This window comes from Elephas maximus, chromosome X, assembly GCF_024166365.1.
Source record: "Elephas maximus indicus isolate mEleMax1 chromosome X, mEleMax1 primary haplotype, whole genome shotgun sequence".
Classification (NCBI taxonomy): Eukaryota; Metazoa; Chordata; class Mammalia; order Proboscidea; family Elephantidae; genus Elephas; species Elephas maximus.
Window position 1 is genome coordinate 42,108,229 of NC_064846.1, and position 23,045 is coordinate 42,131,273.

At 40.0% G+C, this 23,045-nt stretch overlaps 1 pseudogene; it reads left to right on the plus strand.

Annotated features, from left to right (window-relative positions):
* The first annotated feature begins 237 nt into the window (after positions 1–237).
* LOC126068686 (CYFIP-related Rac1 interactor B-like) lies at positions 238–20,168 on the plus strand (annotated as a pseudogene).
* The last annotated feature ends 2,877 nt before the right edge of the window (positions 20,169–23,045 follow it).

The following is a 23,045-nucleotide window of genomic DNA, read 5'->3' on the forward strand; positions in this document are numbered from 1 at the left end:
GTCGCTATAAGTCGGAATCGACTCGATGGCAGTGGGTTTGGTTTTGGTTTGGTAAGTAGATAACCAGGCCTTTCTTCCAAAGCACATCTTGGTGGATGCAAAATGCCAACCTTTGGCTTAGCAACTGAGCGTTTAACTGTTTGCGCCTCACCCGCCAAACCAAACCTGTTGCCGGGTTTATACACCTATTAAAATGGCTGAAATCCAAAGCACTGACAATACCAAATGCTGGCAAAAATGTGGAGCAACAGGAATTCTCACTTATTGTTTGTGGAAATGCAAAATGGTTCAGTCACTTTTGAAGACGGTCTTAAAGTTTCTTACAAAGCTAAACATAGGCTTACCGTTAATCCAGCAATCGCGCTCTTTGGTATTTACCCAAATGAAATGAAAATGTATGTCCACAAAAATCCTTCACACAAATGTTTATAGCAGCTCTATTTGTAACTGCCCCAAATTGGAAGCAACCAAGATGTCTTTCAATAAGTGAATGGATAAACAGTGGTACATTCATACAATGGACTGTTATTCACTGATAAAAAGAAATGAGGTATCAAGCCATGAAAAGACATGGAGGAACCTTAAATGCATACTGCTAAGTGAAAGATGCAAGTCAAAAATAGCTATATACTATATGATTCCAACTGTATGATATTCTGGAAAAGGCAAAACTATAGAGACAGTGAAAAGATAAGTGGTTGCCAGGGGGCTAGCGGCAGGGAGGAGGAGTGAATACACGAAGCACAGGGCATTTTTAAGGCAATGAAACTGTTTTGTATGGTACTGTAATGGTAGATATATGTTTTGACACTGTGCATTTGCCAAAACCCACAGGACTGTACAAGAGTGAACGCTAATGTAAACCATGGACTTTGCTTAATAATAGTGAGTCAACATTGACTCAGTAATTATAACAAATATATCACAGGAATGTAAGATATTAACAGGAGAAACAGTGTGCAGGCAGTGAGGGAGGTGTATGGGAACTGTCCTTTCTTTACAATTTTTCTGCAAACCTAAAACTGCTCTTAAAAATAAAATCTATTTAAAAAATACCATTTTCCTCTTAATTCTACTTGAAATTAATTGTACACCGCCTAGGTAACAGGTCCCAGGGTGGGGACAGTATTCAAGTTGTACAACAGCAACCTCCAATCCAGTATTCGAGCACCCAATTCACCTTGTCCCCTTGATTTCTTCACCCTACGATTTGATATGAAAGCATTATCAGGCTTGTTCCGAACCATATAGTGCTATACAGGAAAGCTACAGCGTGACTCTAAAACCTGTCAGTAGCCTCATTTGCCCAAAAGAACTTAAGTCATTTGAAGTTTCAACCAAACCACCCTGCAACTCACATTACCCTTTTTAATTCATAAGCAAAATACATTATACAGCTCCAGAAATACCTACAATCCTCTTCCCCCATAATCAAATCCTCCCAGTTTTCTTTTCAGCTTACACGCAACATTATAGACTCCAGTCTTAGTGTTATCCTGGCAGTGTCACATTAATCCCACAGGAAAATCATGACCTTTTCCTTCTGAATACTGTATGGGTGCATTTCCCACTTCAGTCTGAACCAGTCCAAATAACATATAACTCCCTACTACTATGAATGAATAAACATCAGTAAAAGAGTAGCAAATAGCAACAGTATTCTATGAAGCAAAATGTTTATATGACGGGCTTTGATAAAAGCATGTGGAAAAATCATTCATGAGCACACTTTACAGATATTATTAACTATCACAGTTCACATTCAAGAAACACGTATAAGTTTCATATCCACTCTCTGGCCAACAACATCAGGATATTTTGAAACTCACAGTAATTGTTCTGGAAGGTAGACCTGTTAAAAACCCATTGCTGTGGAATTGATTCTGACTCATAGTGACCCTATAGTGGAATTGCCCCATAGAGTTTCCAAGGAGTGGCTGGTGGATTTGAACTGCCCACCTTTTGGTTAGCAGCTGAGCTCTTAACCACTGTGCCAGAAGACAGAAGGCAAAAATATTCTCGGGTACCCATCTAAAATTTCAATAAGGAGAATCTCTGTGTCAGTAATACATTGTTTTTCACTTTCTTAGCCTTATTCTAAGGCTGGCTGTTCATCACCCTGTACTATAAAGGATTTTTTTTTTTATAGTGTTGGGGTTTAGGTTCTCTCAAAAACGGTCACAGCTTTCCCCCAGTTTGGACTCAGAAGTGAGTGTACTGGCTTCTCTTTAAAAAAGCAGCAGCACTGTAATGACTACGCCTACAACTATTACATAAAATCATTTAACTGGGTAAGAAATTCAATTTTCTCTTTGGTATTTTTCCATTTTTGTTATTTTTATTCCACAACTGAATTTCACATCAAAGGAGTTATTTGTGCAAGGGAAGATAAGCACACCAAAGTAGAGTGCAGGAAAACAAGCTGCACAATAGACAGCAGCAATTTGCCCTGACAGTCTGTAACACAGGTAAATGAAACTCTCTTTGAAAGATGAGAAGGATGTCATGGTTAGATCTGAAAATAACCAACCACACATTTGTTTCATTTAAACTACCTCCTAAATCAGCTTTTGTGAAATAAGACTAAAATATAGACTAAGAATCATCCTGAAAATGGAATGCAATATTAATCGAGAAAGCATCAATCTCTCATTTTACAGATGGGAAAACTGAGACCCAAAGAGGGAAAGTGACTTGGGTAAAGTTAGATACTAGCTTGTTGCTGTGTGCCGTTGAGTGGATTCCAAGTCATAGTGACCCTACAGGACAGAGTAGAACTGTCCCATAGGGTTTCCAAGGCTGTAATCTTTACAGGAACAGGTTGCCAGGTTTTTCTCCCACAGAGCTGCTGACGGGTTCGAACCGCCAACCTTTCAGGTAGCAGATGAGCACTTAATCCACTGCGTCACCAGGGCTCCTTTAGATATGAGCAGAACTGGAATTAGAACCGAAGTCTCTTGAGTTTTGGTTCAATATACTTTCCACTACACCAAATATAGCAACACCCTTTTATACGATGGCATTCATAAGACCTAACTAGAAGTAACTCAGTGGGGTAGGGGCACTCTGCTAGGCACAATAAGAGCGGGAAGAAGTATAAGACATGGGCCTTCACTTTAATTAGAATATAAACCAGTATAAGTGGTAAATAGTTGATTAAGGTAAATGTTGAGTAATTCCAGAATAGAGAGAGATAGTGGCCAGGGTAGGCTACATCCAGCAGGTGGATTTAGACCTACTGGGTAGGATTCGGTTGATGTGGAGAAAAGGGGCCAGGCACCTCTTGTGAGTAACACCAGTCTCAGCAACAATACAGAAATGGAAACAACAGAGTTGTGAGTTGTGAGACAGTGAACAAACTAATTTGCCTAGTGTAGAAGCCACGCACAGGAGAGGTAGAGGTTACAAAAGATGGGTTGGAACCAAAATATGGAGGACTTTAAATGTCATGCTAATATTTTTAAATGTTATCCCATAGGTCAGTAGTTCTTTACCCCGGCTGTGCATCGGAATCATCTGAAGAGATTTTTTTAATTGCAGGGTCCTATATCCAGAGATCATGACTCTGTGTGACTGGAGTGGGATTCAAGTTATCTGTATTATTTAAAAATTCCTCCATGTAATTCTGATGTTCAGACACAATTGCAAACAACTGCTGTGAGCAATGGAGAACCATCAAAGAGCATAGGAATAAGATTATGAAACTGATGGTTTGTGAAAATATCAATCTGTGATTGGCAGTAAATTGCAGAACAGAGTGAGACTATAAAAAGAAAGCCTAGTTATTTTGTGGGGGAGGCAAGGTTTTTGGAGTAGCCAAATGTGAAGAGATAAAAGCTTATACCAGGGTGGTATCAGGGGAAATGTAAAAGAAAAACAAGATGTCTCCTCTCTGTCCACCTCAGACCCAACGGAAACATTGAGCGTAGAGGTGTTCACAGCCCCACCCTCTTCTGCCCATTCCCATGCAAGCAGAAAGCTCTTTCTCCATAGCTTATGGTATTCTCACTGGACCACCAGTTATCAGAGACCTCCCAAGTCACCAAGGGAATGGGGTCAAATTGGGAAGAAGGGGGAACCCACAGAGAGGTGAGCAGCGTAGCTCTTGTCCTTAGAACTATGGCCAGAGGAGATGCCTTTTGGAATTCTTAGTTTGACCCGGAAATACATTATTGCATAAAACATTATTATAAATGGTTATTTTAGTTTGAATACTAGTATTACAGCTTTGCTATATGTGCATCAAATAGGTTTTTGTGCACTGCCCTGGAAACCTACTCGTCCTTTATAATATTATTTCTTTGGGGGAAAATTCTGTATGCATTTCCAACAGCTGGCATACAAATGAGGTCTTAGAACATAACACATTTGCCAGCTGAGAACTGCCTGGATATGAGTACGTACCAACTGAATGACATAGATAATAAGTGCTCCGGGAGTGCAAAAAAAGAGACCACTGTGCACTGGAACAGCTGCAAAATCCTTGTGGGAGAGGTGGGTAGGATTTGAATAAGGGAGATCTGGGCACTCCAGGAAAGAGAAACAACACAAGAAACGGCTTCCATCCAGGAATTAATATACTGTGTTCAGTGCTTTCAATTGCCTCATATGCATGCAAAAGCTGGACAATGAAAAAGAGTGAAGAACTGATGCATTTAAATTATGGTGTTAGTGAAGGGTACTGAATATACAGTGAAACCTGTGAGAGCCAAACTGCCTTGCTTTTCCACGTCTCGAAAGTTTTCCGCCTTTGGCAGGGTGCAGTCTTACCACTTTTCCATTGCTCTCTATTCATGGAAAATACTTGAGTTTTCCTTCTCTGACAGGTTTCCACCTTACACAGGTTTTGACTTTCACAGGTTTTACTGTACCATGGACTGCCAGAAGAATAAACAAATTTCTCTTGGAAGAGGTATAGCCAGGAAGCCCCATAGAATGAAGGATGGCAAGGCTTCATCTCATGTACTTTGGACATGTTATTAGGAGGGACCAGTCCTTGGAGAAGTACATCATGCTTGGTAAAGCAGAGGGTTAGCCAAAAAGAGGGAGACCCTCAACAAATGGCTGCAACAATGAGTTCAAGCATAACAATGACCATGAGGATGGCACAGGACCAGGCAGTGTTTCCCTCTGTTGTACATAGGGTTGCTATGAGTTGGAATCGTCTCGATAGCACCTAACAACAACATGTTCAAGGAAAAGATCAGTTTGGCCAGAATGGAAGATTAGTGCCAGAGAGTTAAGGGGGAAAAGGTTAGACAGATAAGGTAGATAAAAAAAAAAAAAATTCCTCGAGTGCTGGTATCTCAGTCAACAGCAAGAGATAGGAACTAAGGCACAAATCCTGAGGGTTATGGCCAGGAGTGGGGGGAGGGAGATTCTCATACAATCTCTAGCACAGTGCCATGCCAATCTACCCAATAACAGGTACTTACTGAGAGCATTCTATGTGCTCAGCGATATGACAGATATCACATGAAATCAGAAAATTGAACGTTTTAAAATAATAGAGCTAATTTGCATTATCACTACACATTTGAAAGGAACTACCATCCTTTCTGTTATCTAGCAATTTGTATTTTATTATCAACTGTCTTTTTAAACTAAGCACACATTTTAAAGGAAACTGGTTTTAGCAAAAACTGTAAAGGTGCCTAGACCACAAAATGAAGACAATCAAAGAAAATGTGAATGATGTGAGTAGTGGTATCTCATTGTTGCTTCGATTTGCAATTCCTTAATGACATATGCCACCACCCATCTGTCAGTTTATCATCCTGTAGTGTCTTGTGTGTTGCTATGATGCTGGAAACTGTGCCGCCACTATTTTAAATATCAGCAGGGTGGACAAGTTTCAGTGGAGTTTCCAGACTAAGACAGTCTAAGAAGTAAGGCTTGGTGATCTACTCAAAAAATTAGCCAATGAAAACCCTATGGATCACAACACAATATTGCCCAGTACAGTGCCGGAAGATGAGCCCTCCAGGTTGGAAAACACTACACAGCAGCTACAGTAGACTCAAACATGTCAGTGATCATGACGACAGTGCGGTACAGGGCAACCTTTCACTATGTTATGAGTCGGAGCTGACTAGGTGGCAATTAACTAAAACAACAGCAAATGGCATATGACGTTGAACACTTTTTCTTATGTTTATTTGTCATCTGTGTCTCCTTTTCAGTGAGGTTTCTGTTCAGATCTTTTGCCCATTTTGTAATTGGGTTGTTTGTTATTGTTGAGTTTTAAGAGTTCTTTTTATATCTTGGCTGTAAGTCCTTTATCAGATGTGTTTTGCAAATATTTTCTCCCACTCTGACTTGTCTTTTCATTCTCTTAACAGTCTCTTTTGCAGAGCAAAAGTTTTAATTTTAATGAATGCTAACTTACTGATTTTTTTCTTACGGATTGTGGATGGTGTTGTATCTGAAAAGCCATCATCAAACTCAAAGTCACTAGATTTTTGCTTATGTTATCTTCTAGAAGGTGTACAGTTTTGCATCTTACATTTAAGTCCATGATCCCTTTTGAGTAATTTTTTTCTGTGAAAGATGTCAGCTTTGTGTCTAGATTTATTTTTTTGCATGTGGATGCCCAGTTGTCCTAGCACCATCTGTTGAAAAGACTGTATTTTCTCCATTGAATTGCCTTTGCTCCTTTTTCAAAGATCAGTTGACCATATTTGTGTGGGTCTGTTTACAGACTGGGAGCCCTCGTTCTATAGCGGTTAAGAACTACAGCTGTTAACCAAAAGGTTGGCAGTTTGAATCCACCAGCTGCTCCTTGGAAACCCTATGGGGCAGTTCTACTCTGTCCTATAGGGTCACTATGAGTTGCAGTCAACTCAACAGCAACAGGTTTATTTATGGACTCAGAGCGCTGGTGGCGCAGTTAAGAGCTCGGCTGCTAACCAAAAGGGTCGGCAGTTTGAATTCATCAGCTGCTCCTTGGAAACCCTATGGGGCAGCTCTACTCTATACTGTAAGGTCGGAATTGACTTGACGGCAATGGGTATATTATTTTTTTTTAATTTATGGACTCAGGAGCCTGGGTGGCACAGTGGTTAAAGCACTCAGCTGCTAACCGAAAGGTCGGCAATTCAAACCCAGCAGCCACTCCACAAAAGAAATATTTAGCAATCTGCTTCTGTAAAGATTTACAGACTTAGGAACCCTATGGAGCAGTTTTCCTGTGTCCTACAGGGTTGCTATGAGTCAAAATTGACTCAACAGCAACAGGTTATTTACAAACACTCTACTCTGTTCCACTGATCTATTTACAAACTTATTTAAAAACTTACTTTTAATATGAGACCAATTTGACAACAGTAACCCAAGAATATAGATGAGAAGTTTAAAAAGCCAAAAACCAAATCCACTGCTGTTGAGTCGATTCCGACTCATGACTACCCTATAGGACAGAGTCTAATTGCCTCATACGGTCTCCAAAGAATGATCGGTGGATTCAAACTGCTGACCTTTTGGTTGGCAGACAAGCTCTTTAACCACTTCGCCACCAGGGCTCTGATGAGAAGTCTAAACCAAGACCAAAAACCAAACCCGCTGCTGTTGAGTCGATTTCTGACTCATAGCGACCCTATAGGACAGAGTAGAACTGCCCCATAGAGTTTACAAGGAGTGCCTGGTGGATTCGAACTGCCGACCTCTTGGTTAGAAGCTGTAGTACTTAACCACTACACCACCAGGGTTTCCCAATGAGAAGTTTAGAGGATAGTAAATCTAAGGCAATGGTGGTGTAATAATTTGGGTTGAGTCAGTGAGACTGGTTATACAATGTGAAGAATGTAACCAATGTCACTGACCTGTACATGTAGAAATTGTTGAATAGATGTATGTTCTGCTGTGTATATTTTTGCCAAAAATAAAAAATAAAATTTAAAAGATTGCCTAAACAAAAACAAACAACAAAAAGGAAAAAAAAAAAAAAAGCCCTACTTTTTAAAAAGTTTCCTAATTATCTACCCCCTTGAAATATGTTGCAGGTTTTGTTTTTTTAAGTGAAATAATCCACTTGATGGCAATGGGTTTTTTTTGGGGGGGGGATTAATACATAATTTTAATCTATGGTCTTTGTAATTCCACAGACCATCATTTAATTTGCTGTGTAACAATGGACTATGCATGTAAAATGTAATGGAATATAGATATGATATATACAGTACTAGAAAACATAGACCTTGTCATCTGTGATTTAGAGATGAAACCCAATTGCTGATCAACCTCTCCAGAGAAAGCAAGTGCTTTGAACCAAGGTAAAATGTCTAAGGAAATTTCCAACATAATCTATGAGGTTATGATAGCAAGAAGGTGTTCTTAACACAGCAATCAACTTTTTTCCAGATTCTCACATCCTTTGCCTTTGTTCTCAGGATATATCATTACAGTTACAGAGTTTTGTTCATGCTACTCTCTGTAATGATATTCTCCAATAACTCCACCTACACAACACTTAGCCTATCTCTCAAGGAAAACCATTTGGTCAAGCCTCACCAAAGAGCCAAAAACTTCAACTCCTGACCTAAGTATGATATACTTAGTCTCAGACATATTCTGTCAGGATTGAAGAAAGACAGCATTCTTCATACAGTTTACAGATCACACTGCTTGAGGTGCTTTACGAATAGTCAAATTTTTATATAAATCATGTAATTAATTGTCTTGTGAAAAGCATAATTCTCTTGCATTTTATTTTACAATGGGTTAAAAGAACTATTTTATTATTTATAAACATTTAAAATACCCAACAATTTTTTAAAAACACTGTTTTGGCATTTTTTTAATGTTTAAAATACTAGAAACCTCAGAAAATGTGACAGGCTCTTCTCAATTTCTAAAAGTCTTTGACTATACATACTTCCAGAACTCTTAAAACAACATGTATTTACTTAGCTGCCTCTCCAGCTAGATTACAGGAAGTTCTTGACTTACAACGTATTCGAGTTAGGAGGAACCGCGCTTACGATCGTTAGTGTACCTGAAACATAGCATCTTCCTGGGAGGAAGTTACAGGAAAATGTATGCAGAGGGTATGGAAAAAATTGCTGAGCTATATGAACACACTCCAAGCATCCGATCAGGATAATATGACAGAAAAGGTCGGCAGAAAATCATCCATATGGCAAAAACACTGAATTTAGAACTTGATATTGCTGACGTGGAACAACAGCTCATAGATCACAAAGAAATGGATTCACAGATCAGGGCTTAAAGGATTTTGAAGAGGAAAGTAATGCTGAAGAAGAAAGAAAGAGTGAGGAAGAGGAAGAAAAGAAGTTGTCAAATTTTTTTCCAGTGAAAGAATTGGCTGGAGTTTTTTCTAAACTAACTCAGGGGCTCCAGTTGCTTGAAAACATAGACCAAAATGTTGATCGCTTTGTTAAAGTCGATAGGCAGATTTGGGCAGCTGCGAGATTTTACCATGAAATATATGAAGAAAAAAGGAAAAGGACCATACAAACAATTCTCACTAATTTTATGAGTAGAACCACCATCCCCATTCCCAGGGGTAATCCAGATGATCCAGAACCTTCCACAAGTGGAGTTATTACCAAAACTGACAAAATGCCAGTCATACAACTCTTCTTCATCATTGGAGTAAATTTTTATGATTTGTTTATTTTTTATTTATGTACGTTGTATTAAAATATATCTATAAGTTTATACGTAATGTTTCCAACCCCCAAAGACAAATAAAGATCGGATTTATAAAGATACTGATAATAAAAGGCAATAATATTGAAAACTAAAAAAAAAAAAAAAAAAAAAAATGAAGTATTTGACTTACGTCAGAACCAACCTACAACAGAGGCTTCAGAACATATGAGCTACTTGAGAAGGGGCCACTCTTTACTCATCAGTGTACTAAGAGCCTAGCACAGTGCCTTCGTACACAGTGGATACTCATAAATATTTGTGGATCCATAATACAATGCATCCAGTAGGCAGAAAGGATCCCTTTCTAACTATTTTTGTCTTGGGCTCCAGTAAATAGAAGTACTCAGCAAGGAAACAGAGTTCCCATTAAGTTCTTGCTGTTGGCAGTTCCAATTTTGGTCTTATTTTTGACTCTTAATAAAGGACCATAATGCCTTATGGGTATTTTTACTAGGGACAGATAAACACACCCAAAAGGCATTATGGTATGTTTACTAGGGACAGGAAGGTCTCTAGGTGGCACACACTGTTTGTGCTCTATTATTAACCTAAAGATTGGTGGTTCAAACATACCCAGTGTGGTACCACAGAAGAAAGGCCTGGCAATCTGCTTCCTTGGATGTGAAAGACTACCTGTACACTGAAAACTATAAAATGTTGCGGAGAGAATTTAAATAAATGGAGAGATATATCAGCTTCACGGTTTGAAAGACTCGCTATTGTTATGATATCAGGTCTCCCTAAGTTGCTCCATAGATTCAATCCAAATCCAATCAAAACCACAGCAGGCATTTTTATAGAAATCAACAAAATAACTCCCAAATTCACAATGAAATGCAAAGGATCTAGATTAGATAAAACAACTTCCTTGGAAACCCTCTGGGGCAGTTCTACTGTCCTATAGGGTCGCTAGGAGTCGAAATCGACTCAACAGCAACAGGTTTTGTTTCTGGTTTGGTAATGACTAAGTCAGAAGTTTTGCTTGTTCCCCCTCACAGGATCAAAACCTGGATTCTCATCTGTCTCAGATGGTATAAATATAGAGAACCAAGTTTAAACGAATCAAACAGTGATCTCTTAATATTTTTTACAAACCCCTGATTATGAGGTTTTACTCACATTCTCAAACTCCAACTAACCTACTGGATTCAATTAAACATTATTCCCTAGCCTTTCAACTATGATTTGAACGAATTTTTCTCAAACCAGATTTTCTGAAATCCTTCTAACTGTAATCATCTACTTAAATATCCAGAAAATCAATTGTCATCAAGTTGATTTTGACTCAAGGCGACCCCGTATGTGTCAGAGTAGAACTGTGTTGCATGGGATTTTTAGTGGCTGATTTTTTGGAAGTAGATCACCAGGCCTTTCTTCTGAAGCACCGCTGGGTGGACTCAAACGTCTAACCTTTTGGTTAGCAGCCGAGCACATTAACCATTTGCACCACCCAGGGACTCCACTTAAATGCGAGCACCTCATAAGTCCCTTGAATCTGCTATTTTCCAAGTTCCACCCAACAGCCACCTTCCTCATTCTCCCAGAGTCTGGCATTACCTGCTGCACAAACCCCATCTTTCACCTGGATACTTTTTCATCTCTTCAAATCTATCACATCTCTAAAGTCTGGTATCCAAATCCAGACAGCAAAGAGGTAACTACTCCAACTTGCCAAATTGCTAGCTTACTTGAAAGTTAGGCTTTAGGCCCACTTAAAGCACATGTAACAAACATTTACTCAATTTCTTCCACATGTCAGGCACCGTACATTGTGTACACTGCACGTATTATCTCATTTAATCTTCAACAACCCTATGATGTAGATATTATTCGGATGAGGAAACTGAGGCTCCAAGAGACAAAGCAACTAAGCAACTGGCACAAGGTCACACAATCACTAAGCTTTTGGCAACAGGCCACATTGCAACTGCGGTCCCTATTTTTCTCTGAATTTTGAGAAAATTCTACTGCTTTGACTATCAGTTTATACCTTCTGCCTCTATAAGCAACTGCTAAAACACCAGCAAGTGAAATCAACACAAAGAAAAGTTCAGGAAGCATGAGGTTTCACCTCAGTGCTATAAATTTCTCTTAGTTTCAGTTTTTTCCCTTTCAGTATCCCAGTGACTGGAAAGGGACTGGGGTGAGGCAAGTGAGGCAAAATGTGGTACATATATACAATGGAATACTATGCAATGATAAAGAATATTGACGAGTTCAAGAAACATAACATAGAAGAATCTGGAGGACATTAAAAAAAAATTTTTAAAACCCTCTGCCATCGAGTCGATTCCGACTCATAGCGACCCTATAGGACAGAGTAGAACTGCCCCATAGAGTTTCCAAGGAGCACCTGGCGGATTCAAACTGCTGTGGAGGACATTATGCTGAGTGAAATAAGTCAGTCACAAAAGGGCTGTCCTATAGGGTCGCTATGAGTCAGAACTGACTGGATGGCACCTCACAAGAAGAACAAGAATCCACACAAAGAAAATTAGAGCTAATAGCAAAGTTCAGTAAAGTTTCAGGATATGAGATCAATATACAAAAATCGATTCTATTTTATACATTAGGAATGAACAATCCAAAAACAAAATTAAGAAAGCAATTCCATCAAGACCATGTATGCGGAAAGAATATTCTTTTCAACAAATGGTGCTGGACAACTGTATATATCCACATGCAAAAGAATGAATTTGATCCCTACTTTACACATCATATACAAATATTAACTCAGAATTAACCAAAGACATAAATGTAAGAGTTTAAACGAGGAAACTCTTAGAAGTAAACAGAGGCGCATATCTTCATAATTTTGGATTAGGTAACAACAGCTTCTTAGATATGATACCAAAAGCACAAGCAAAGAAAAAAACACAAAGGACACTATCAAGAAAAAAAAAAAAAAAGACAACCCAGAAATAGGAGAAAAAGATTTGAAAATCATATACCTGATAAGGATCTAGTATCTAAAAAAAAAAAAAAACCCAAACCCATTGCCATCGAGTCGATTCCGACCCATAGCGATCCCTTAGGACAGAGCAGAGCTGCCCCACAGGGTTTCCAAGGAGCGCCTGGTGGATTCAAGCTGCCGACACTTTGGTTAGCAGCCGTAGCACTTAACCACTACGCCACCAGGGTTTCCAATTTACTTATAATTGAAAAATAAAAAGACAAATAATCCAATTAAAGAACAGGCAACGGACTTGAATAGGCATTCTTCCAAGTAAGATATACAAATGGCAACAAGCACATTTGTCATTAAGAAAAACAAACAAAAACTCGTTGCCATCAAATTCAGCTCAGAGTGACCCTATAGGACAGAGTAGAACTGCCCCATAGGGTTTCCGTGGAACCCCTGGTGGATTTGAACTACAGACCTTTTGGTTTGCAGGCGTAGCTCTTAACCATTGCGCCACCAGGGCTCCACATTTGTCATTACCAAAAAATAAAAATAAAAACCAGCAAAAGACCCTATAGGACAGAGTAGAACTGCCCCATAGGATTTCCAAGGAACAGCTGGTGGATTGAAACTGCAGATCGTTTGGTTAGCAGCCATAGCACTTAAGCACTGGGCCACCAGGGCTCCAACATTTATCATTAGGGAAACGCAAATCAAAACCGCAAAGGTATACTACTTCATACACACTGGGATAATAACAATATTATTAATAAAATTAATACTAATAATAAATAAAATATAATAACGAGAAACAAATTAAAAAATATACCAAGTGTTGTTGAGGTTGTGAAGAAATTGGAACCCTCATAAATTTCTGGTGGGAATATAAACTGTTTCTGCCACTTTGGAAAAGAACGTGGCAGTTCCTCCAACAGTTAAACATAGGGTTATTATATGACCCAGTGTCTGCTCTTAGGTAGGAAATGAAAACATATGTTCTCACAAAAACTTGTACACAAATGTTCGTAGCAGCATTATTCATAACAGCCAAAAGGTGGGAACAACCCTAACGTCCATCAACTGATAAACGGATAGCTAAAATGTAGTATATTCAAAGGTCCCTAGGAGGCACGCAAATGGTTTGTGCCAGGCTGGTAACCAAAAGGTTGGCAGTTCAAACCCACCGAGCAGCACCACGGAAGAAACAGGCCCAGTGATCTGCTTCTCACAGAGTTCACAACCAAGAAAACCCTATGACATCATTTTACTCTGTAATACATGGGGTTTCCTAAGTCACAAATCAACAAAATGTTGTCTATCTACACAATGAAATATTATTCAGCCATAAAAAGTAATGAAGTAGTGATATATGCTACAATCTGGATGTACCTGGAAAACATGCTAGGTGAATAAAGCCAGACACAAAAGGCCAGGTATTGTATGATGCCATTTATGCGAAATGTCCAGAATAGGCAAATCCACAGAGACAGAATATAGATTAGTGTTTTCCAGGGGCTGCCGCCTCATTTTTGAAGTCGGCCAGCCCTCTCCCTACCACTTATAAGGTCATCCCTCCATGCTCTTCCATTTCTAAGGACTTCCTCCCTGGTTTGCCCTCTCCCCTCATTTCTGAAATCTTCCCTCCCTGCTCTATTCCTTCATTTCATAGCCCTTGCTTCTCTTTGCCTCCGTTTCTAAGGTTTGCTCTGCTTGCTCTTCTCTCCCTGCTTCTAGGATTCACCCTCCTTGCTTAGCTGTCCCCTCATTTTGAAAGTAGGCCTCCCTGCTCTGTCACTTCTAATTTTTCCCCTTTCCTGCTCTCATCCCATTTCTAAGGCAGCATGAGGGAGCAGAGAAATTAGCACAAAATCAGTTTTTCTGCTTGTGGTGCCTTGGTAAAGGGTTTTTCTCCCTAAAATTCCACTTTCCACGTAGAATCTGAGGTAAGAAACTAGACGGTTCCAGCTGAGGTAAAAGGTGGCTCCAAGCAAATAACAACCAACCAACCATCTAACCATTCATCCAACCAACCAACCACCCATCACTTCTCCCAGTAGTCTTTTCGTGGGTTACCACTCTGAGGACCCCTGAAGTATCGAGCAAAATAGCCTCAGGCTTGCTCCTTCTATTCCTAGCCTAGTCATTTGACATACGCTTGGGATTGCCTAAAGCCTGTGTGACAGATTAGCGCGGGGTCCCTCGTGTATTAAGGGGGCCGGTAGCTTAGTATTAATTTTCAGGAGAGTAAAATATATCGAAATAACCGTCTTTTTATTCCCTACACCTGGCCACTCTCCGAAAACCTTATTCCTCACAGGATTTCTGTCAGTTCTCATCAGTTTTCAGTCAGAGTTTCTCACATAAGGGGAGGTAGCTGGAAGCGCGGGAAAATGGGAGCGGAAAGGAGCGGCAGGGGGCTGGGGACCGTGCCGGAGCCTCTCTGCCAGTCTCCCGCAGTGCCACTTCCAGCCCGCCCCTGCCTTACACCGCGGTCTCCCGCTCAAGGCCAATGAACCCAGACGAGCGGAGCCGGGGATTTGAGATATGCTTACCTAGAGACATATCTAGAAAGGCCATCTTTTTCCCCATTTTGGGGTCAGTCAGCACCTTGCTAGAAAGTTTTAGGGTTGAAAGCGAAGCCATCTCCTCAGTTTGACTGCACCTCACCCTGAGCTAGGGCGCGTGTGGCGCCCCCTACGCGCTCGGTAGGGGCCTAACCAATCCCGTAAGCCAATCAGCGTCTTCGCCCTTCGCTATAAGCTTAAGGTTCTGAGGGGCGGAGCTTGGCAAATACCCCTCACCAATCTAACAGGAAGTTGGCTGACCGGAAAAAAGAAAAACGAAAAACTTGACTACCGCTCTCCACTTCTTATTAGAAGTACTCTTCTGTGTACCAACCAGCCAGTCGGCCACAGTTTTTTTTTTTTTAACCAAAAAATTCATTTAAAATAACAACTTGTTACATGTTAATATAAATGGCGGTTTTAGGAGAATTATATTTCCCAAAACAAAAGTAGTGAGAAGATTCACATTGTTTTACGTTTTGCAATTCCCTTTAATGTCTGACAATAGAAGATAGCTGGATTCCCGTATTGGCTTCTGCATTCACTCGGTTGCAATATGTTGTTTAGGTTGAAATATACGAAGAAAATCCACCCTCACGCACACACACACACACACACATATATATATATAGTTGGAAAATGGAGAATTTTAATAGCTTTTTCAGATACAAGAAAAAAAGTCGGAATCGACTCGATGGCAGTGGGTTTTTCAGATAATTGTGGCTATTCTTCAATACTACACGAAAACTCAGAAGGGGAAATGGAAGTTTCTAAAAGGTTGATTACCACATGGAATCTAAAACCGAATCAGTGAACTTTTTGTACTCTCCATTGGTCCATCTTGTACTTTAATTTTGTAGCATCATGCATTGGTCATTTGGAAATAATAGTTCACGTTTCACCAATGTCCAAAAATCACAGTTGTTAACATCGACACCAATTTCACCAAAAAGCTTCAAGTTTTGGGAAGCTATCAGTCTTAGAGTGGTGGATACAAGTTTTCAAAAATTCCAGTTTTTACTTGAAAGCTCAAATTTCATCATTGGCAATAAATACTGTTAGAAGTTTTCTTTGAAGTGATAGGCTTACTTCGTTTTTTTTTTTTAAATATATGCCCAATAACCAAGTGTGAATAACCATAATTTTTCTGTCCTTCATTCTTTCAAGTAAAAATAGGTGCTCCATGAAAAAAGTAGCTAGTTCAGCTCATAAGTCAGTCACATAAGTGCTTTTCCTCAAGACGACCATTATAATTCATTCAATATGCAGCAGAATTGTTTTAAATGCTTCTCATTTTGTCACCAAAAAACGAAGCCCATTGCCGTCGAGTTGATTCCAACTCACAGGGACCCTAAAGGACATACAGAACTGCCCCGTAGGGTTTCCAAGGCTGTAATCTTTACTGGAGCAGACTGCCACATCTTTCTCCCACAGAGCGGCTAGTGTGTTCTAACTGCCAACTTTTCAGTTAGCAGTCGAGGGCTTAACCCCTGCACCACCAGGGTTCCTCTCATTTCATCACACATAATATTAAATAGCCATGTATTCTAGGGTGGGGACTTAAATATTTTCACTGCTTCATCAAGGATATTATTAAAAGAAACCGACTTTCTTTTTTAGCTGGAAGTGCATGGTAGTAAAGAATACAACTTCTACCAAAAATATTGCCTGAAGTCTTCTTAAAACCGAACAATAGTTTAGCTTAACTAGTAAAAAATGTCTGCCTTGAGCATTGTGTTCCATCTATCTCTATGGGAGCAAATCGACAACAGCAACTGGAAAGATTAGATAAGAAATTTAGGGGGCAGTGAGTTTACGTTAATGGGGGAGGAGCAACTCAAAAAGGAGGGTAAGAATGTTTGCACAACTTGAAGAATGTAATCAATGTCACTGAATCGTGCATGTAAAAACTGTTGAATTGGTGTATGTTTTGCTGTGTATATTCTCAAAGAAAAAATACAACCACTCCTAGTACAGTTAGGTGGCACTGCCTTGAGGCATGCCAGGGCTCTGCAGTTTTACATACCACTGGTTTTGTACCATGAGTGAAAATGTCAACATAGTTGTTGACCCTTGACTTTTATATTTTTTAGGAGGATCCATTTTTTTCTCTTTGCTTTTGCCACTTGCAGGGCATAAAACCTATGCTCTTGACTTGATGGACTGCTTCTCTCAAATACCAACAGCTACCACAAATCTAACAGTTAGGGTCCATTCATAAGCTTGGCATGCTGCCTGTTTTTCGATGATCTCTTTAAAGGTGTGCCCATGACATTTCTTAAGAAAAATGTACTTGTTTCTGTTATCACCTCAATACTGCTCAATATGTGCTATTTTAAAATGTTAGAGGAATCTCATGGTTGCCACTGGTTCTTCAGAGGAAATAAAAATAAATTAATAAACTTTCAAGCCTCAAAACTTGTTCAAGTTGTTACAGAAATCACAACATAAATGTCTGAAGAGATTTTTAAAACGTAAATTATTTAAATATTCTTTGTATTAAAGTAATTAGTACTAGGAACATAAAGAATAATAAATCTTTCAGGGCACATACAGTCTGATGAAGATGATAAATACATGCAAAATATTAATTTAGATGCTGTGTAGGTGCTGGTTTGTTCATTGATGTATTTCCAGCATCTATAACAGTGCCTGACACATTAAAAAAAAAACATTGCCATCAAGTAGATTCCGACTCATAGCAATCCTATAGGGCAGGGTAGAACTGCCCTATAGGGTTTCCAAGGAGCTGCTGCTGGATTTGAACTGCTAACCTTTTGGCTAGCAGCCAAGCTCTTAACCACTGCGCCACCAGGGCCCCTGCACATAATGGGTGCTTGATATATATTTTCTGAATGAAGGAATGAATGGAAAGCCATCGGGGCTAAACACTTAACGTTTTCTCTCTGTGTGTATTCTAGGAACCATGGTAGCACAGTGGTTAAGTGCTTGACCGCTAACCGAAAGGTCGGAGGTTGGAACCCACCAGCTGCTCCTTGGGAAAAAGATGTGGCAGCCTGTTTCCATAAAGATTTACAACCTTGGAAACCCTATGGGGCAGTTCTACTCTGTCCTTTAGGGTTGCTATGAGTCAGAATCCATGGGGCGGTGGGTAGCAGGGTTTCTTTCTCTCTCTCTCTCTTTTTTTTTCTCCTCTCTGTTTCTAAAGACTAGCTCTCTTTGTCTGTTTGGGTAGAGAGCCTTAGGATGGCCATTCCTCCCCAACCTTATATAATCTTTGTTCAAACACTGACAACTGAGTGGTCCAGAATCTGATTATCCCCGCCGAGATTGGGATGTCTACTTTTTGGCCAATCCAATGTGGCTAGCATCGTACATAAAAACATTGCTTCAGGGGCCCATTTCTGTGTGTGTGTGTGTGTGTGTGTGTAAAGGGAAGTTTGCAGAAGAGGAGGTTGTGGGTTCCACAAATGTCTCAAGAAGTAACAACTACATGGACAACCTGGCTTAAGCATAGTGCATGTGAATAAAAAATAGGTGATTTTGATGGCTGGTTATTCATAGGAGTCAACAGTGGGATGTGGTTGTTAAAAAAAATAACATTTTAGTTTTTGGAATGGACATTTGTCTTTACTTTGGCTGCTCATCAAATAACGTCCCTTCCTATTTGTGGAAATCCCCCCATTACAGTCTTATTAGGAGGCAGGGCCTGTTGCCGTGGAGAAGATTCCAACTCATAGCGACCCTATGGGACAGAGTAGAACTGCCCCATTGGGACTCCAAGGCTGTAAATCTTTAGGGAAGCAGACTGCCACGTCTTTCTTCCGCAGAGCGGCTGGTGGGTTCAAGCCTAAACACTGCGCCACCAGGGCTCCTTTTTGTCTTCCATTACAGACCTAGTTAAGTCCTGCGAAACTAGAGCAAAAACATGTGACCTTGAGCCGCAGTTGCCGCCTCTGCCTGGCTCATCGCGGCTTCACCGCAGGGGCAAGTGCGGAGGGGCTTCGGGTCCCGCCGCCGCCGCCTCTCCCCGCTCCGGGCCCGGGTCTCCCCCTAGCGGGCCGCTGAGGAGCCGCCATGGCTGCTCGTGGAGGGCGGTAGAGCCCGGCCAAAAGAGGGCAAGATAGAGGGACAAAGACAGAATAACCAGCACTGGCTGAAGATGCCCAGCCTTCAGAATCTGAGAGGGAAAGTTATAATCAGGTGAATGTAGTATTAAAAGATGCAGAAAGGATCTTGGAGGACTTGCAATCATATAGAGGCGCTGGCCATGAAATACCAGATGGCAATCCAGCATCCAGCAGATGAGAAGTCGCAAGAGAAGGCCTGGGGTGCAGCTGTTCCACTAGTAGGCAAATTAAAGGAATTGTATGAATTTTCTCAGCGGTTAGAAGCAGCACTACAAGGTCTTCTGGGAGCCTTGACAAGCACCCCATATTCTCCCACCCAGCACCTGGAGCAAGAGCCGGCTCATGGCAAACAGTTTGGAGAAATTCTCCATTTCACACTCCAGTTTGATGAACTCAGATGGAAAATCCTGCCATACAGAATGATTTCAGCTATTATAGAACATTGGGTGGTATGAGGATTAACAATGTTCCAGCAGAAGGAGAAAATGAAGTAAAAATTGATTGGCAAATCGAATGTCTTTGTTTTATGCTGAAGCAACCCCAATGCCGAAAACCTTAAGTGATGCCAAAATTTGTCTCAGGGAGTAAAAATTTACCATTAGAAATACCAATAGAAAATACCACAGATTGTTTAAGCACCATGGCTCATGTGTGCAGAGTCATGCTTGAAACACCGGCATATAGAAGCAGATTTACAAATGAAGAGACAGTGTCGTTCAGCTTGAGGGTAATTGTGGGCATCATAATACTCTATGACCATGTACATCCAGGGGGAGCATTTGCCAAAACTTAAAAAAAATTGCTTTGAAAGGTTGTGTCAAAGTTCTTAAGGACCAACCTCCAAATAGTGTAGAAAGTCTTCTAAATGCTCTCAAGTACACAACAACACATTTGAATGATGAGACTACCTCCAAGCAAATGAAATCCATGCTGCAATAACAGTTCTGGAATAAGCACCTGGAGAATGCACAGGTTTTTAGTGAGTACAATTACTCTCTCATTTATTCGTGCTTTTTATTTCTTTCCCCTGTTCCTCTTCCCTCTTTTTTAATCGTGTTTTTGTTTTTAAGACTTCTTTTCTGTACCAAAATCAGTAAAGTTGTACTCTGAAGGAATAGTGTCCTTTCAAACAGGTCATTTAAGGCAGCTAATTATGCATTGCATTGGAATCTCTACTAAGAAAGCTTCTGTGACTTGAACTAAATGTTTTTAAATGTGGATTAAAAAAAGACCTAATATTTAATATTGCTTCTCCTGCATGGCAAAACTGCCTATTCTGCTATTTAAAAACCTTCAATGACTTTATTTTCTACTGCTGCTTTTTTCATGTTCAGCCAAAATGAAAATGTTTAAATTAACTGTGTTGTACAACACAAACTTTTTTTTTTAATTAGTTAACCCTTTTGTTTAAAGTTTTAAGTTTGCATTTTGACTTTTTTTTTTGGTAAGAATGTATGTCACGTGTTTAAACTTTATTAACTAATGTTTAAAACTGTGTGAAGAATATTACCCATGCATGTTCATGTTTAAAGAATGGTCGTTGATGATAAAATAAAAATCAGCTTTCATTTTTCTAAAAAAACAAAAAAAAAAATGTGACTTAGACTTAGCCAATCAGACATGCCTTACATGGAAATCTGGTGTTAGCAAAACAAAGAAGGAGGGACAGTGTAGAATTCTTTCTGGCCACAACAGCAGCAACTGCAACAGCCAAAGATCTGATAGTAGTGCAAATGACAGTGTCTTGTGTTTGGCAGTGGTGGTCTCATCAGATTGGTTTTAAGGTGTGATTTTATCTGCAATTCTGAATTTCTCTCCTCTCTTGGCTCCTACCCATTTTCCTGAGCCTGGTTTTCTAGGCTTCCTGGCTATTCCTTGAACTACCCGCTAGGTTCTCAATAATTTTTTTCTTTGATTAAAGAACTAGAAGGATGTTACAGTCAGCTAGGAACCCTATTCCTATTGGCATCAGTAAAAATATCCAGTATAAGGGAGAAAATACATTGAGTTGTTTCAGTGCTAGGCACCACATTTTAACTGACAAAATAGATTGAAACTAGGGAAAAAGCAACTAGATTGGTGAGGAGATTTAAATCATGTATGTGAAGCACCATTGAAGAAGCTGAATGTTTAGCTTGGAGAACAGAAATTTCGGGGACCATAATAACTGTCTTCAAAGAATGCCCCTTAGAAGGGAGAATGGTAAGACTTCGTCTCACGTACTTGGGACATGTTATCAGGAGGGACCAGTCCCTGGAGAAAGACACTATGTTTGACAAAGAGAGTCAGCAAAAAGAGGATTGACACAGTGGCTGTTATCAATGGGCTCAAACATAGCAATGATTGGGAGGATAGCGCAGGACCAGGCCATGATTCCTCCTGATGTACGTAGTGTTGGTGTGAGTTGGAACCTACTCGATGGCACCTAACAACAATTAAAACCAAAAACCAAACCCAGTGCTGCAGAGTCAATTCTGACTCATTGCAACCCCATAGGGTTTCTGAGGCTGTAAATCTCTAGGGAGTGCCACCTATCAAACACGGTTCAAGTTTATTATTCGATATAACACTAGAGGGCAGCACTAGCTCAAATGGGTGAAAGTTACAGGAAAGCAGATTTCAGCGCCAGAAAGAGACAAACTTTCTAACAATGAAAACTACAACAGTGGAATAGGCTGCCTTATTAGAATCCAAAATACTTGACAATGGAATTATTCAAGCAGACTGCTGCTGGAGAAAATATGAATATCTTCAAGGGGTTAGATTCACCGACCTTTTTTTTTTTTTTGTTCCTTCTAAATCTGAGATTGTATGAAAAACAAACATATTCCACCAATGACTGCTCAGACAAGGAACACAGCAGAGAGTCCTGATGGAGCAGGAGAAAAAAGGGGTGCAGAACTCAAATTCTAGTAAAAAACCAGACTTAATGGTCTGACAGACTGGAGGGACCCCAGAGGTCATGGCCCCCAGACTCTCTGTTAGCCCAAAACTAAAACTGTTCCTGAAGCCAACTCCTCAGACAGAGATTAGACTGGACTATATGACAGAAAATGATACTGGTGAGGAGTGAGCTCCTTGGCTCCAGTAGAAACATGAGACTAAGTGGGCAGCTCCTGTCCGGAGGTGAGATGAGAGGGCAGAGGAGGACAGGAGCTGGTTGAATGGACACGGGAAATACAGGGTGGAGAGGAGGAGTGTGCTGTCACGTTACAGGGAGAGCATCTAGGGTCACATAACAATGTGTGTGTAAGTTTTTGTAGGAGAAACTGACTTTAACTGTAAATTTTCCCTTAAAGAACAATAAAAATAAATAAATAAAAAGAAAAAAAAAAGAACTGCTTCATAAAGAAAGAGTGTAGGATCTTCTTTGGCTCAGGTGGTCGAAAAGTATAAACAAAACCCCAGGAGTATGGGCCCTAGACACCCTTATAGCTCAGTAATAAAGTGACTCCTGAGGTTCACCTTTCAGCCAAAGATTAGACAAGCCTATAAAACAAAATGAGACTAAATGGGCACACCAGCCCCGGAGCAAGGAAGAAGGCAGGAGGGGACAGGAAAGCTGGTAATGGGAAACCCAAGGTCAAGAAGGAGAGAGTGTTGTCATGTCATGGGGTCGGTAACCAATGCCACAAAACAATTTGGGTATTAATTTAATTAAAAAAAAATTTTTTTTTTTAAAGTAAAAACAGACGTCATGACTTATTAGGCCAATTATTTCAATCAACTGGCCTAAAGATCATTCCTAGTCTCTCAGGTTTTTAAAATAGCAAGTAGACATGGCAATAAAGGAATAAATAGGTAATCATTGCTATC